The sequence below is a fragment of the Diadema antillarum genome, unplaced genomic scaffold (genome assembly GCF_040938485.1).
Source record: "Diadema antillarum isolate AM-2024a unplaced genomic scaffold, OU_Dant_1.0 seq00000717_RagTag, whole genome shotgun sequence".
NCBI lineage: Eukaryota > Metazoa > Echinodermata > Echinoidea > Diadematoida > Diadematidae > Diadema > Diadema antillarum.
Window position 1 is genome coordinate 375,215 of NW_027271621.1, and position 12,660 is coordinate 387,874.

Below are 12,660 nucleotides of genomic sequence, written 5' to 3' on the forward strand. Positions count from 1 at the left end.
AAAATAGAAAAGAGTAATTATTTAGCGTCCGGCGTTGAGGTCGCTCGCAGACTGATTTTTTTTAAATTTTTTTTTAAGGATCTGAAGGGGGGTGCGTTCGCACCCAACGCACCCCCCCTGGTGACGCCCATGACTTTTAAGTAACGTGTGAAGGAACGACATGATAACACGATTACTAGGCACTGGGTAATGACGAAAATGCGAAATATTAGCCAATAAGGTTTATCGGACGGACTACAGTTTCAGAGCTTACCCGATCATAGTTGCTACGGAATGTTTTACATTCGATAACATCGATTACAGACTGCGGTGTCTATCGCTCGCGAGAGTGAATTGCATGTACTTTTTTCTGCGTGTGGTTATACTGCTAGAACATGATTCGATCATCACGTAATAGCAGCGTTCTAGGAATGAAAGTCGGTATACTGACTTTATTATTTCACACTTTTAATCTAAAAATACTATAAAATCACTTTCGATATACTCGCAAATCGTACCAGCCAGACAGTTTCATTGTAGATCTTTCCTATAGGAACAATCAAATGTTTTAGCTTAAAGGGAATGTCTAGTAACTGATCAGTGGGAATCAGTGGGAATGCTGGAGGATGATTGTTCCAATTCTTGTGGGATTCATTTAAGAGTACATTGTACATCTATTGTTGTGTGAAAATTATTTCCAGTTTGCTTCAGAATGGTCTCATATTCAAGTACATGTGCAGTTTAATGGTTCCAGGCTAGCATGCTTGTACAGTGATGGGACATTAAACTGCACATTACTTGAATATGAGACCGTTCTGAACCAAATAATTTTCCCACAAGAATTGGAACAATCATCCATCAGCATTCCCACTGATTCCCACTGATCAGTTACAGCCATCCCTTCAAACCACTGGTTACCATTTAGAGCAGTGATTACAAAATGTTCGAGTTATCACATTTGATTCTTATGTATACATGTAATTACTTATACAGAAGTGTTGTATCACAAAACGTCGTACCGTATAAAAAATTCGCAAGAAAGCCACAAATATAAGGAGATATCACAAATTTTCTCAGTAAGCCATAACTGTATAAACGGCTTATTCTATATACGATTTTAATTAAAGGTCCTGTTCACATTTGGCAACAGTGATTTTAAATTTTCAAGATATGACATTTAACCCATTTCTGTAGGTCTGTTGTAACACAAAACACGATATCATATAAAATTTTCGCACTAAAGCTAAAAATATAAGGAGATATCTGCATTTTTGTCAATAAACCGTAACTGTAGACGGTTTAGTCTGGAAACATTTTATTATAAGTATTGTTCACATTTGGTACATTTAACAATACTTCACATTGATTGTTACCAATTCACATCTTCACAGTGGTTGTTTCTATACCCAACTCACATTTAAGAACTATTTTAAAACACTAGTGTTGTGTTTTGTTTCATCTGCAAATGGTAAATTATGCCTTTAGAATATTGTTCACATTTTGTATATCTAACAATACTTTTTTAAAATAGATTATTATTACTGATTAACATTTTCACATTCGCTGTTTCTATTCGTTACTTACATTTTAGAACTATTTTGAGGCACTAAAGCTGGGTTTTGTTGCTATTGTTGTCTTCCATCTGCAAAAGGTACATTCTGTGGTGGCTTTTATATTTTGAAGTTTTACCAGTGTTCCTGCAAACTTCTCCAAAAGTTGTCGCAAACTTTCTCCCGTACGCTTCGCGGACCCCCGCCAATCTTCTTGCAGGTTGGGCAGCCTGAACGCCCGCCGCTGAAACTTTGAGAAGTTTGTCACATGATCTGTCTACCACCTGTTTGAGGGCGGTGCCTCGGAAGAGTTGGAATGTATGTGTGTGTGTGAACTGTGACGTCACCTGTCACACGGCGACAAACGAGCTCTTTTTTCTTTGTTGCGGCGATGCGCACCAGTCGCCAGTGAGGGCCTAGGGTGCTGTTCGTTATTCCGAAGGTTCGCTATTCCGAATGTTTGTTATTCCGAAGGTTCGTTAATCCGATACACACAAATTCCCTATACCTAGAGGTTCGTTAATCCGAACATTTGCGGCGTTATTCCCGAAGGTTCGTTATTCCGAGGATTTGTTAATCCGAAAATAAAATTCGGAATAACGAACCTTCGGAATAACGAGCTGTAACCGCCATTGACCGTAACTTCGAGAACTGAAATATCGAGAAGTTTGGCTGCCAGTGTGGACGGGTGAGGAGGACTTCTCGAAGTTGAGCTTTGGGATGTTTTGCCACTGACTGTGACCGCGGCTAATGATGTCAGTAAACTTTGGAGGGATATGTCGTATCCAGGGTGTTGTTTTCCACCCTGGTATGTTGTAGGATCCTACCGCGCCTGAATAAGCTTATCCCATCCTTTCTTGCTCTATATCAATGTGGTCTCAATAGTCTCTGTTTACTTAACCTTACAATACTCCATCCGTTTTGAAACATGTTCATAACTGATAGCACAATGCCATGGTAAAGCAGTTTGTCTTTCTGAGTGGGCCAAAAGCTTTTTGTTTTCAGACCTTTGTTTGTTTTTTTTTCTGGTTGTTCTGGTATACGAAGCTTTCTTTTTCCCGCTGCGCCGTGGTCCTCAAAGCATGTTATTCCCGCTGCAGTTGGTATTAGTTACCTCTTCAGCGCACACCCTTTAGGGCGCTTTTTTCAATTCAAATTAAAATCAAATTTTATTTCCAATATTGCATTTTTCCGGTGTAATGCAAAATGTATAATATTCTACCATTCTACATTCGCATTCCACGCATACATTGCAGTTGGGGCATGGTCTTTCTCATACATTGGACTTCATTTATGGAACACTCTCCCACTCAACATCCGTCAGGAAACTTCAAACTCTCATTTCAAGACTTTAGTTAAATCGCATTTGTTTAATTGTAGTTTTGGTTAATTTTAATGTGATATCGGATACGAACTGGGTTTGAAGGGTTGTACTGTTAGCTGTCCATCTGTACACAGCATGTGCTGAATTATACAGGCTTTCATGCGCCGAGAGTATCAGTAATGATAGATACGGCGCATTAATGTACTTTATCATTATTACTATTATTATTATCATGTATGTTCACAACCAGTTGTAGCCAGTCTGTCACTTTGGGCCACAACAAATGTCACTGCAGTTGCACAAAATTCTGTATTTCTTGCCTATCTACACACGAGATGGGAAGGAAAGAGCAATATGAATAATGCTTTTCCCCTCATGGACACGAATTCAATGCCAGGACCAGATTGTTACACTTTGAGAATGTGATATATAAGTGTACAATCGAAAGGACCCCTTTAGAACCAAAACTGGTAGATTTATTTGATTGTTTGGGCTGATTTCTTGCACGAAAACATAATTATAACCTATTTTCACTTGCAGAGAGTTTGCTTCATCAAGTAATGCTTCAAACTAATGATCATAACAATGCTTAATCAATTTCCGCAAGCTGGAATAAAATTTCATTAGCACTTCGTACCCACCGCTGTTGAATTCAGCCACGATAACAAGGCGCGCAGCCTGTGTGCTAATGATTCTTTTCCGCGAGTGTCCGTGTATCTCTCATTCAGAAGACTTACATTAACATCGATGCTCTCATTCTTCCAACAATTAACACATTCGTCCAATCAAGAAAACGGATAAACTTTAAGTTATAAGCAAGGGATGTTTACGACATACACAGATCTTTACTCCTATATTTATGCTTCCTGTTTTGCTTCAAAAGTTGAGGGCGCCGTCTTGCGGATTAGCCACTGAACTTAACCTGCGAAGCGATACACATTCCGCACAGTGTACTCTTTTATCTTAATCCTTATTTGCCAAGTCCTGAAATAATATATACATACGAGCAAGATGCTAACATTGGCTGACAACAATGACATCAAACAGAAGCGGGGTACACGCGCTTTGTACAATTGTTTTTTATGTCGATCGTAAAGTGACCCACGAAACACCGTGTAAATAGTTGCGGAGAGTCTCCCTTATAATTGAAGGTAAACTACCCATATTATTATCATAACAAGTAAGGAAAATAAAATCCGTGCCCCTACATGCTAACTCATGCTTAATAAAGCAAACTCATGCAATACTACTACTAATAATTAATAAACTTTTCGTCTCATTCTCAAGCTGAAGAAAATATGTACATTTTAAATGTCTCGATCCCATGTGCTCGATTTTACATAATCACGCCTTTGCACCCCTCTCAAAAAAGTAGTATACAGTGTAGACTCACAAATTATTTTTTGTTGCTTCTGTTTATGTTTTATTAGATGAAATCGCTTCACTCCCTATCTAGGAATGCCCTTTGTCGTATTGTTCAATCTATTTTCAAATTTCTCTATTTATAGTGATTATAGCTGAGTAATTTTCTCGCTTTGTGTGTATGTTTATCAGTTTGTATCAGGCCAGTTCTTTCAGACTTGTTGGAAATCTATAGATGACTACATTAAAGAGAACCTACATGTATACGTTGTCAAAACCCTCCCACACTTCTTATTGTCATACTTTTCCCCATTCACTTGACGTTCATGACACTGAGGTCGAAACTGCATACCAGTGTATATCCCATCCCTTCTCACTTTTCCCTTCAAGAACAAAGTGGGTAACACAATGTTTTACCAAAATTAATTAGTATTTTTCTTACATACCTCTCAACACCAGTCAAAATCTGCAAGAAATATCAGCATGCATGTGTCTAATGTTCCCAACCTTTGATAGACGATACTGCGTGTATTTGCATACTTTCATATTTGATTGTCATACAGTTAAAAAACAAAAACAAAAACAAAACACAGACACACACCCACACAAGACATACGAAACTGTAGATTTTTAAACATGTTAAAAACAGGGGGTGGGGTAATTCACTTTTTTCATAATCTGTCGAAATATAACTGTCGTTTTCGGGTTTTGTTTTCCCTTTCCCGTGATCATTTTCCCCTCACATTAACAATGAATAACAAAATTATATTGTGATACATTGGCATCAAGGGCACAAAACATCCGCAGATTGATAGACCGTCGAGTATGTTGCAATCCTTTTTACATTGTACGTACAATGACCGACGCCAATATGTCAAAACAGAGAGATGAGACTACAATGTCCATCTCCCTGGTCAAAAGAAGTTCACAGCATTATCTCTGGTCACAGTTGCATACACCGTATACATACATGTAAACACTTACCCCTTGGTTGTTGTTGGTTGAAATCCTTGATATTGAAGTTCAAGTTTTAAAATGAAGACGAAAAGTATTATTCTCGGGCTGACTTTACGAATCGTCGAGCATGCACACCTGAAAGATCAAATCTTGACTGAGCACATACCGAGGGGAAACACCGTCCACCAACTCGATATTACATCAACCATCTGACACGGCCGCACTTACTCAAAGGCTCACCGGGCTATTCTTCAGCAGGGGACGCCCCAGAGTTAATCCTACTAATTCAAACATCATTAATCCGTCCGTCTTAAAAACCGTCTCAATCAAAGCTAGAAGAAAAGGGGGTACTTTTACCAGAAAGCTCTAGGTGTCGTTCTTTGTTAACGATTTTGACACAATAGCTACTTAAACTTCTACAACGAGGTCTGAAACAGGGAGGATTATTAGCGGCATGTCGCTATGTAATCGCTCGTTATATCTGACAGATCGGCATTGATAGCAAGATTGTGATCAGAGATATCGCTGGTTGATAGCCTGTTGAGTACTTAATCTTCACTGACGGCAGTCTTTGAAATGCGGTTGAAGTCCAAGAATTCGGGATTATGTTGCCTGACCGAAATTCCAGCTAGCTCCGAAATTGACGGACTTCTATAAGACCAACTATAACAATAGCAATTCGTTGACATTGAATGCCAGGATTTACCGAGTGTGTTGCGTAAATCAGCAATGGATCAAATCAAACTGAGTCCCACTGTGCCGTGGCGAAAACATTGCCAATGTGTTAGGCTGTTACAACTTGTATCTACAACACCTACGTGTAGAGTGGTCAGTTGAGAGTATGCAGGCATAGCATTCTTCCGCATTCAGTTCAGGAACCTGTTTCCCTTTAATGTGATGGCTAGATCATTTCCTGGAGCAAAGATATTCAAGGAAATCCTGATTGGCTCATTTCCTTACATCTTTCCAACTTACAAGACGTTCACACCTGCATGCTGCAAGTCGTTAATTGATAACATTATAATATCATACAAGCTTCTCCTACTGGTCTACAAAGTAGTCAACAATACAGCTCCAGAGTACTTTGGGGAGTGCCTGGTACGATACTCTCACTCTAGGCGCACTCGTCTTTCATCATCAGTTAGCTTCACTCACCCACGCACGAACAAACTATAGCTGGCGATGCAGCTTTCTCCTCTACTGCTCCTAGGCTGTGGAATAAGCTCCCCCTCTTCTGAAATCATCACCATTACACTGGATCACTTCAAACAAAATTTGAAGACCCAGTTATTTTGATATCCCTATATATGCACTGGACTTGTACTGTCACTGCCTGATAATCAATATCTCCTATGGCGACCAGGGATGACGTCTCATATCGTTTTGTATCCAGAAAAGGCGCTCTGAAAATGTCAACTATTATCATTATTATGCATAAAACAGAGACTGATCGGTCGAATTGAACCTCGCAACCACTGCAGGTCTGTGTCAGTACAAATTCAATTTGTTATATGATAAACAAAGTTCGATGGATATTGAGATGTCATGGGCTCAACTGATTTCAATTTGATAGAGTGTTTGACGTGCTTCGCTGATTATAATCTCGTTACAAACAACACTTTAAAGAAAAATATAATAGTGCATAATCTAAGGAAAACCAACACTTGTTCAGAAATATCGCACATGATCGTTTTGCCGCTTCGCGACCAATGAAGTATTACCACTACCCAATGATGATCAAAAGAAATATATCTGTATGTCAACTCACATCACCTATACACCACACTTTTACGACTTGTGTTTATAAAACGCTACACACACTCTCACCGTCGTGTTTTGAACAATAGCATGTTATAGAAATGATTTCGAAGTCATTACTAGAAATCAATTAATGTTCACAACAGATTATTGATGCGCTCCCCGTTTTTGAAAGGCAATCAAGTCTGGGTTAATATCAATAATTGTCTATACTTCTTCTTTTTTTTTCCAACGACAGGCGCAACGTCTATTTCTTCTTGTGTGTGTTAATCAAATTTAATGTGAGAGTTCGTGCGTGTAAAATGTGCTGGGTACTATGAGTGCAGCAGGCTTAATAATTATACTGAGATTATCATGGCACAACAAACTGGATTCAGACATTTACTACGTAACTATGTCAAAAAAGCAATCCGTAGAATGTAGCTTTCAGTAAGTGCGACATCTACGGTCCCAAAGTGTGCAGTGCAAAAGAGTGAGCGCAGGCTTGTTGTGATAAGATATTCCCACCGTTGCTTTCTCTATTCTCTTTTCTTTCGTCTTTAAAATGTTCGACTCTTTTGCGTCAAGTGTGTTTTTCCTTTTCATCATTCAGAAACAGTACTAAAATGTATGTCTGTTACTTCTGTACTAAGGTTACTATCCATACCTGGTGCAGAGCCGGTTTATGGGAACAGGGACGTCGACTCATTTGGAGGATGGAAAGGGGAAGACATTTTGGACGACAATTTGTAGCAACAAGGAAAAAAAAACAACATTACCTCTTTTTTTTTCTGGTGCCACCCCCCCCCCCCCCCCCCCCCCGGTTGCGTCGGCCCTGTGGTATGATAAATGACAGTCTTCGGGGTTTTCTTTTCTTCTTTTGTTTTTAATCATAAAGTTTTCCCCAAACATGATGGTTTCACTAAAATGCAGAAATAAGAGAACACATAAGTGAAACTAAAGGAAAATGGGACAATCCATTCGAAAATTTTGATTTTTTTTTAAAGCTAAATCCAAGTGTCGTCATTGCTATAATAAGAAGGGCGCATTAGTTCATGACGTTACAGTAGTGGATTGATAAAGAGAATACAAACTAAATTCCACAAAGTTTCATTTTTGTTCACGAAAAGCACACATTCCGCTGACTTGTTATTGAAATGTGTTGCGGCTTAAGATATTAATAATGGTAATAATCTCCCCTGCTTTGAGAACTGAAAATAAGTGAAATTATCTTTATATTCTCTTTTTATCTTTCAACTAGTAAGGCATCACAAAATTGTTGCAGACTGCTTTTCTAACAATGGCGTCACCAAAACCTGAAAAAAGAGGATCATACCTCATGAACAAATTGTCCGATTTACCACAAATTCCATCATAATATTCTACCAATATTGCAGCAAGCAGTGAATCCACACATATAGGGGTAAAATCCCTTACAAGAATATTGATGTTTTGAATACAACACAAAACTTTTAAATCTGTGATATTTTCTTGAGGGCACTGGCTTCCAACCTTTACTGAGATACAGCGTCTTTTAAGCCCGCCGCACACTATCCGCCTCACGACTACTAGTATACGACTGACAGACTTTTGGATTCGAAATAAATCATAACAGCTCATAATCAACATGCTTGTTTATTTCAGATCCACTTTCAGTCGTGGAGCAGTGAGTCGTATAGTGTGCGGCGGGCTTTAAAAAAATATAGCGGTTCCTCTAAGATCCTCAAGCATATAGGAAGGCGAATTATCATGATATGAAACAAGTATTTTGGTGCATGGAGGTTATAGGAGGTTTGTATCAGGTTCAAAGGTTATTTTCTCCGATGCCAGGTAGCAACCCCCCCTCAAAAAAAAAAAAAGATGTATTGCACGTTAAATGTCGACGAGAGGTATAAGGAAATTGCCTTCATTGCACTATTCAAGACTGTTCTCAAGACCCACTTGTCTTCACATATAATGTAGAATACCAGCTAGAAAGTTTCCTGTTGCTTTAGCAATACTGTTAGAATGTGTGTTTTTTTTTTCACGACTTTCTGAACAGTAAGTCTACGTGACTGTAAAATGGTAATTATGAATCCCAGTATACTTGCATGTAAAGGGAAAATATGTTTGACTTATGATTCTATTAAATGCTCTATAAAAATCACAATTCTTGTTCTAATTATTGTTATTATTATTTTCATTATTATTTTTAATAACAATGATAATAATAATAATGATAATTATTATTATTACTATTATTAGCATTATTATTATCATTATTATTATTAGCATTATTATCATTATTATCATTATTATTAATATAATAATAATTATTATTATTATTATTAATAGTATAATAATAATAATTATTAATATCATCATCATCATCAGTATCATCATCATCATCATTATTATCATTATCATCAGTATCATTATTATTTGGTTGTATATAGCTCAGTATATAAGACCACGGATTTTTAATGTCGTGATGTCCCTGGTTGAGTCAGCTCACAACAGTGGTCGTAGACTTATTTTGGCAAGGCCTTTGTACTACTTTGTCCCCCGAAGTCGGTCTCGTGGGAGCTTACTCATGAAGCATCAAAGTGCTTCGTAAGTGATGGCCATGTTAGATAAATCCAAACCCACAAACAGCTATTTCCGTCAGGTCATTCCACCGCGGTAGCCGTATAATGTTGAAGACTTGTCGATGACGTCACTATGAGCTTGTTGGGCAGGTACTCGTCGGAAGCACCCATTGAGTTAGAAGAAGGCAGAACAACTAATGGATTTAGATCTGTGCCTCTCTTCGCTTGCAGTCATCACTTTTGACACCATCAGTCTTCATTACCATGCACATTTCTGTATGACGGCAACATGCTGCTGATTAACTTTATATTTTTCGCAAAGAGCAATCAACTATACATCGACAATTGATTGTCACGTCTTCCAGTCGAAATTCTATTTGATGGCTTAGATATTTCGCAACTACATGTTAATACGGACATGCATCAGTTGATGAGTCAAAATTACGTATTTTTCTTCATCACCATGTGCTGATCTCAACAACTCATTAGTACCACTTGATGGCTTGAAACGTTTTAAAATTGAAATACCCACGGCATGTCCAGTAAACTCTTATGATCGAATAGATCAAATCACACAAGAATAAGACAGTGACTATCGGATCAAAATAAGACAGTATTGCACACAATCACATTGTATATCCGGTATACAAATTAGTTTAGCCTGATGATATCATCACTCAAACAGCCTCACAAGTCAACCACTTGATTGGAAATAAATATTCACTAATTATAAGAATTTCTTTGTGTGTGTGTGTGTGTGTGTGTGTGTAATGAATGCAAGAAGAAGAAATGACACATCAAATTATGAAGAGTTATAACAATTTGTCAATAAAACTTCGTAATTTGAAAGGGGTATAATAGCACTGTACGGTAATTTACTTACAAACAAGACACGAAATGTAATGCCCTTGATATACCTTACATTATATTCTTGTGACTGATTTATCTCTTTCAAAAGTGTGTGAACTGCAAAATTCCATAATATTCTTATATGTGGTCCGACCTATAATATATTGACATTGTAGCTGCTCTGTTTGTTTGCCTTTACTCTTGTTTATTGAAGGTCAACTACGGTCGATCAAGTATACAGGGCGAGTTGCAATTCAGTGACTTCAACGCAGCCGGTTCGATAGCATTATTTTCTATGACCAAGACTTTTGGGCCGAATGCATAAAACAAGCAATTGCTTGTAAGCAATTGCTTCAAGCAAAAGCACAAGCTCGTCTAGCAGAAGGTCTAGCTCAAGCAATTGCTTAAATCCATATGCATAAACTTTTGCTTGTGCTTATACCTTTTGCTTGACCCGCACAAGCAATTGCTTGCGTTTCCAACAAAAGGGACGTCACGCCTGTGCGAACACAAGAACAAAGGAGTGTGGCAGCATGTATTTGAAAGGGCATGTGTGTGCGACAACATTTCCTGACATAGCAGAAGAGCTATGAAATGACACTAATAAATGCACACACAGAAGCACACACACAAGAATACACACACACGTGTATTACTGGCTGATTCCCATCACTGCTTACAGCAGCCCGGATCTTCCAGATCGCACGTGGAGCGGGTCTCTTTGCTCTCCACCGAAGTCAGACGTCTTACCTCTTTTTCATCACATTTTGCGTGCTAACTACTAGACATTCCCTTTGTTGAAATAAAAAAGTTTTTTTACTCTACTTATGAGTAATTTCTTGTAGATTAAGACCACTCCTTCACAAATGTGGTTTTTCTTCCATGAATATGAAAATGATACTTAAAAGGGAACGCTAAGCAAAAGCTCAAGCTCATTTTACAGAGCTTGGAAAATCGTAAGCAATGCTAGCAAGAACTAGCAAAAGGTATGTTTTATGCATACGTTTTTAAGCAAATGCCTGGTCTCTAAGCAATTGCTTGAGGGCAGTAAGCAACTGCTTGTGCTTGCTAGCAAAAGCTTCTGCTCGCAAGCAATTGCTCGCTTTTATGCATACGGATTCGAGTAAAAGGCTAGCACAAGCAATTGCTAGCGTTTATGCATTCGGCCCATTAATGACACTGGGAATTTTAGGTCTTCATTTTATGCAGCAAACATGCAGTCTAATATCCATCCAAATACATATATACACATGATTACGTTTAGGCCATGCACTTTTTTTTTTGTTCTCTATACCTTTTCCTCGTGTTTAGTCCGACCAGTGAGGTGGAAGAGGAGATACAACTTTCTACCATGATGTCATTTTTGCGCTGAAATTCTATAGTCCATTGAAATAATGAAAGTAATGGCGTAAATTCTGTGTACAGCGATCTACAAGTCAAATCAACCTCCATGATCAGAATTATGTTTTATCATTATGTTGTTGTTATAGGTTGGGCCTGGGGATCGGGTAAGCACCCACCAGACCCACTGAAAGATTATTATGTTGCTATAGTGTGATAGATTTTTGTCTTTCCATTGATGACCTCATCGTTGACGTCGAGAGAGATCGCAAATGGTCTAATACAACACGAATTACTTGTTGAAACGCATCGAAAGATTAGTATCTAAATATTCCCTTCACTGAGTGTATATTCACAACCACGGTGTTTCGCGCCGAAATTCTCCTTTTTAAGGAACACACCACACCTCTCACACACCCACTTTTATACTTTCTTCAACACTGCGTCACAAAGCACCGTTCTTTGGGTGAACAAACTTTCCGGGCTAGCGCAACATGTCAACAATAGAGCTGAAAGTTTGTTCACCCGTTCTGGCTCGATATTAACATATTAGATTCTGGACCAAACCCTTTAATCAGAATGAAAAAAAAAATAATTGTACAATACCATGAATTTATATAAGTGGATGTACTTATATATGAATTCTGCAAAGGCTTATACTGTTCAAACTTTGAGTGAATTCATGTGAGAAGTTCTACGCATTTACATTGAGAAAATATTACCAATAATCTACGGTTAGGTCTAGTAATGTATCGGCGTCTAGACTATGCAAAGTTTGTTGGCCTTTCACTGCCGAGTCGTTTCCCCACACTAGGCACTGTATCAGTGTGTGCACTCGTACTCCTCCACGGAGTTGACACACACACTCCGCGATCCGCCATCTACTCTCTGCTGTGTCCTACAAACAGACATGAGACCTCAGACGCACCGGTAGTGACTGGATGTGAGCATCAGATTCTCTGGCGTTGCTGAAATTCTGCTATTCATACATACA